The following is a 6,173-nucleotide window of genomic DNA, read 5'->3' on the forward strand; positions in this document are numbered from 1 at the left end:
ACGCTAATGAAGCTAGAGAATTCTTCTCGAGAATGGGAATCAAATTATCTCTTACCATGGCGTATAATCCGGAAGCAAATGGGAAGGTGGAACGTGGACATGGACCGATTGTGAAGGCTCTAGTGAAAGCTTGCCATGGGAAAATAGGAGAATGGCCGCGTCTATTGCCATTTGCACTATGGGCTGACAGGACTACTCATAGCACGGTGACGGGATACATGCCAGCAGGGCTCATATTCAGCCAAAAGCCAATAATGCCTGTAGAACAAAGTATTATTTCATGGTTTGCATTGCCATGGCAAGATGAGATAAGTAGAAAAGATCTTCTAGCATTGAGGATTCGACAATTAGAGCGAAATTTGGAAGATATAGAGGAGGCTAAAGCGCGGCTAAAGAATGCAAGGCTAAAGAACAAGAAAGACTTCGATAAACGACATCGACTTCGGCCGAGGAAAATCGTTGAAGGAGATTGGGTGCTAGTCTATGACAGTAGCCTAGATAACCAACATAGTACGGCTCGAAAATTCTCACAACGATGGTTTGGGCCATATGTGGTGAAGAAAGTGGAAGATAATGCAACATATCATTTAGTAGAACTGGATGGTACACCACTTGCCTTGCCAATTGCCGGTAAAAGAATCAAGATCTTCAAGAGAAGAGATAGAATAGAAATTGGATTCAAAGCTTTTGACGATTCAGTCTTAAGCATCAATGAAAAAGTATAGTAAACAAAAGTGGAACCTCACCAAAATTGGCACATACCGATGAATGTGCAGGTTTGGTGGGGCGAATGTTGTGTGAATCTTCACACACTATGTAAAATAATAATAATGAAATAATTATTATAGATTAGATTAGTAGCTTACTATAGAAAGATGGATATACTCAAGAGCTCCAAAACGTTTTTACTATATACAAAATGGAGAAATACATATCAAGTTATGTGAAAATAAAGTTTGAGAATATAGGGAAATTAGAACTATCCCACATAGATAGGAAAGTTAAGGCCCTGGCTATATAAGCACCTTGAGCTCCCTCATTTTTCATTTGTGCTAAGAGCACTTTGGCTACTTTGTCTTAATGGATGATGGTGGCCAAATTCCCTAAATCCGGAAACCGGCTAGTAAACAAATCCAGAAACCGGTCGGTAAGCAAATCTGGAAACTGGTCCGGTAAGCAAATTCGGAAACCGGCCGGTATGCAAACCGGAAACCGGCCGGTAAGCAAAACCGGAAACCGGTTGGTGAGCAAAACTTAACTGGAATTGGGAAGCAAACCAGCACTGGAACCGGTCGGCAAGCAAAACCGGAACCGACAAGCAAACCGGAACCGGCCGGCAAGCAAAATCGGAAACGGAACTGTTCGACAAGCAAAATCAGAAACCGACCGGTAAGCAAAACCGAAACTACAACCGGCAAGCAAAATGGAACCGGCCGGCGAGGGATTCGGCGATCGGGCGGAACCGGCTACCGAACGAGGTTGGATGTGGACGGACGGAAGATTGGATCATGCAACAAACTAAAGTAAAGTGAAGAGAACTAAAGTAAAGGCCATGTGGACGCAAGCAACTAAAGTTGGAGTGCATGCAAAAAGTAAAGGACATGTGGACGATCACATGCAACTAAACGAAAAAGCCATGCAACTAAAAATAGATGCAACTAAAAGAAAAAGTTAAGCAACTAAAAGTAGAGGCCATGCAACAAAAAGTGGACATGCAGATGATCAAGGAAAAACTCCATATAAAATTCCATTTTTTTTCCTACACTCATACTCTCCATATTATCTTAATTTTTTTTCTTTTCTTTGAGAGCTCCGCTATCTTATCGAAGCCATATCTCTCAAGTAAAACCCTAATTTCCTTACGGAAGCCATATCTTACTCATAACCCTAAATTTCCATACGAAAGCTATTCAACTCATAAAACCATAATCTCTTATCAAAGCCAAGAACCTTAAATCTCTATGGAATCCATATCTTAGTTTCCTCTAATCAATTATTCTAGCAATCTCCTTAAGATAAAACTTTTGTAATCTCAATCTTGAGATTAATTGTAATCTTTCTTTCTATTTGTTAATGAAATTTGTTAATCTTTCTCATTTCGGTTAATTCTTAGTACATTAAATACACGAATTTGATATCCTCTAGTCAAAGGCGCCGGGGTCTTGCCTCAACGTTCACGTATCCTCGTCGTATTTTCGTGACACCGTGATCTCTACCGAAGTGGCTCGTGACCCACGATGGGTGGAAGTAGTCGGCCTTCGCCCATTTCACACTACAAGCCTTCGTCACCGACTTGAGGGGGAGGAACCGATACTGCCTCAAAAAGGCCGAAGCCGACGAAAGCCAAAGTGGACATCGGAGCCTCACACTTGAGTTTGAAGGGGTGTGTTGAAATATCAAGCTCAATTATTTTTAGTTAGTTAGTCAACACACGTAACTTAGTAGTTACCTACATAGAATCTAGTTAGTGTGTTGACCTTAAAGCCTTAGATAGGATTTTGTACTTGAGTGGGATACATTGTAGATCCTCCACTCCCATGTTCATTTAGTATAAGACTTACACCTTTGTACCTATATTCTACTCACACACGTGCACCTTTACACATGAGATGTGTATATACCTCATTGTGGGTATTTTTGGATTTGATGATGCTTTTGTTACCAGCCGGCAAAGGAGTCCAGAGTGGGAAACGAGGAGTTATTTAAGTAGTAGGAATATGGTTGTAATTAAGCTATGAGTATGGACGGATGGACCGGAATCGGTATGCCGTTCCGGATCCAGACCGATCCCGAACAGGTGCGGATGGCACCGTTTTGTAATACAGACTGGAAACCTATTTAAAGGCCCGGATACAATGTAATGAATAGCGGTTAATTAATAAAGCTTAGTGTTGTTATTTCTCTGTGTTAATTACCGTTCTGCCTTAATTGTTATATCTTACGCGTGTGATTATGAAAAACGATCATGCTAAGTAACTTAATTAAGTCGGATTAATTGTTGAGTCTAATCCTGTTGCCGTAACACCCTTTGGTGAAGTGTCTTTCATAGACACCCTGTGTTAGGCCATTGTTTGGCCCTAAGAGATAACACAGTTTTTGGCGACCACGATTCCTGTTTTTGCAGCGAACGACGGCACGGATGGATGTCTAGATCAACGCACGACCTGGTTACAGATCGAACTCGACGCCTTGCCGAAAGGCAAAGGAGATGTGAGCCTTTCCAGCAAGCGGCGCAGGAAATTAGAGCGGATCGCTCTTTTTCCAACGTAATCCGGAGAGTAGCGGAGGACTCCCTCTGGTTACAGCAAACATCACACCCGGACGACGACAACAGCCTAAGCAGCCTCCGGGAAACCGAATCCCTTCTCCACGCGTTGTCAAACGAAGAAGGCGAAGCAGAAGCCTTTTCAGCATATGAATCGGACTCCGAAGGGGAATACAGCGTGCACACGAACTACCGTAGCAGCAACGAAACCCCAGGCGGAATGGAGGACGAAGGATCAGATACCTTACCGACACCGGAACCGGAAGTACTAACGTTGGAACCCCCGGAACCAGCAGAGGAAAAGCGACCTCCGACACCGGAAGTCGAAGAGGAGAGGCCTCCGTCACCAAAAGAAGAGGAAAAACAACCGACGCCGGAAACAAATCGGGAAAGACCACCGACACCGGAGAAAATTCCGGAACGAGCACCAACACTGCCAGCCCACGCACCGATACTGGACGACGACATGCCGTTCCAGTACTCCAAGTATAGAGATGATCCAGACGCGGAAGCTCATGTGCACGCCTTTGAACAGACATGGGAAGCCAACCATGTGTCCCAGCGATTGACTCCAGATGAAGAGGACCGCTCTAAGATAGCGGAATTTGGCGTCACATTGGAGGGACCGGCAGCAAGATGGTGCCGGACGCAGGACCCGTCTACTATCAACACCTTTGCAGATTTAAAAGCTAAATTCTTGCATTTTTTCCAAAAGGAGGTGGACCAGACCGTAATGGTAGGCTTATTTTATACCATCCGACAGGAAGCAGGGGAGAGCATTCCCCAGTTTGTCATCCGGTTCCAACGGACGCATAGTCAGCTTGCCCGCGCACCCCCGGAGGAGGAATTACGGACTATATTCCTAAACGCGCTCCGGGAACCCCTACGTACGGTGTGCACGGTAATTGACTTCCGCACAAGTACCATCGACCAGGTCATTGACCGGGTGAGAGAGATGGAAAAGACAAGCTCCTGGCTCACACTGGGAGCACTCCAACGGGCGTTACCATCCGATGAAGACCTCAGGTTTCGGCAAGCAATACATTGCACAACCTGCTTAAATTCCGGACACTCGGTTCTAGAATGCACTATGAGGACGCAATGTGTAATCTGTCAATCCAAGGGCCATACGACGGATAGATGCGAGTATAATCTATTGAACCGGCAAGCACCGCCCGTCCGACAAATTGAGCCACGTAGCAGCCAGGATGAAGAAGAGGAATGCTGGCGGCGAATGGACTGCGACCGACCGGCACAGGATATCCGGTACGACGATAGACGAGAGAATGATGTCTGGTACGGCGATCGGCAGGATAACTATGACCGGCATGATCGGTACCAGGATTACAATAGACGATACGAACATTACGACCGGGATCACTCCCCTGGGTATCGTCAGCAACGGGAGGAATACGGCAGATATAACGGGCAACCCCGTCAAGAGTACCGCAATAAGAAGAGCTATAACAAAAAACAGCATTTCAAAAAAGGCGGCTACCCACGGTATCCGGAACAAGGAGCTTCAAGCAGCCAACCGGCCCAAAACCCCGCGCATACCGCAGGACCTGCCCCGGGTACAACAGACAATGCTGAATCCAGCAATACCCGGAAAGCCTACTGCTACTACTGCCGACAGGAAGGCCATTATAGTAATCAATGCCCGGTGAAGAGCTATAAAAAACGACCGACGATAAATATGGTAGTCCCTGAGGTGGCAGATCTACAGCAGGTGACCACAAGGCCGAGGGCCAGCCCGGAACTAGTCAACCGGAGACCACTACGACAGCGGGAGCAACGACGGAGACGCCGGTGTCAGAGCAACAAACGGAGGAGCAGCCGCAGCAGCCACCAACAGACCCGTCGCAGCAGACATCAACAAAGCAACAACAACAACAACCAATTCCGGATGAACCATTGGAGACTCTCGAACAAAGCATTATGGATATTTTGGACGAAGAATAGCAAGGGTCGGTTGTGGATTCGACGTACAAGGTACTGTCCGACGGGCGTGCCATGTGTTACCGGCCGGCAAAGGAGTCCAGAGTGGGAAACGGGGAGTTATTTAAGTAGTAGGAATATGGTTGTAATTAAGCTATGAGTATGGACGGACGGACCAGAATCGGTATGCCGTTCCGGATCCGGACCAATCCCAAACAGGTGCGGATGGCACTGTTTTGTAATACAGACCGGAAACCTATTTAAAGGCCCGGATACAATGTAATGAATAGCGGTTAATTAATAAAGCTTAGTGTTGTTATCTCTCTGTGTTAATTGCCGTTCTGCCTTAATTGTTATATCTTACGCTTGTGATTATGAAAAACGATCATGCTAAGTAACTTAATTAAGTCGGATTAATCGTTGAGTCTAATCTTGTTGCCGTAACACCCTTTGGTGATGTGTCTTCCGTAGACACCCTGTGTTAGGCCATTGTCCGGCCCTAAGAGATAACAACTTTTTAATATACACTCTCATTAATCATCCCCCATTTATATTATTGTTCATAAGTGTAACTTGCTCTCTCTCTCTCTCTCTTCCTCTCACACACATATCTCATAATCTTCCGCTTATCAATTGTTGGGAAATCGGTCCCTCCGGATGGGATCCAGTTATGAATAAAGAGGGCCCGGTGAGAACCGGAAGAGATCCGGAAACCGAATCGGATGGACCTAGTGAAAACCGGAAGAGAAGACATACTTGTAAATGTGTTGAGTAAGCCTATTGAGGCTATATTTGTAAATAGCCCTAAGTTCATATAAGTATAAATATGACATAGGGCAATCACTTTGTGGTGTTTTTGTTGTCATATTGTTGTATGTGCGAGAGAGTAGCTACAAGCACTTTCTATTGTAACCGTCGTCTAGCGAAGATACAGAGCACGAGGTCATTGCCTCTATGCCTCTACTTTGTA

Source organism: Azolla caroliniana, unplaced genomic scaffold (assembly GCF_043228905.1).
Source record: "Azolla caroliniana isolate FFs.n. ecotype wild unplaced genomic scaffold, voAzoCaro1.0.p SCAF_10, whole genome shotgun sequence".
Lineage (NCBI taxonomy): Eukaryota > Viridiplantae > Streptophyta > Polypodiopsida > Salviniales > Salviniaceae > Azolla > Azolla caroliniana.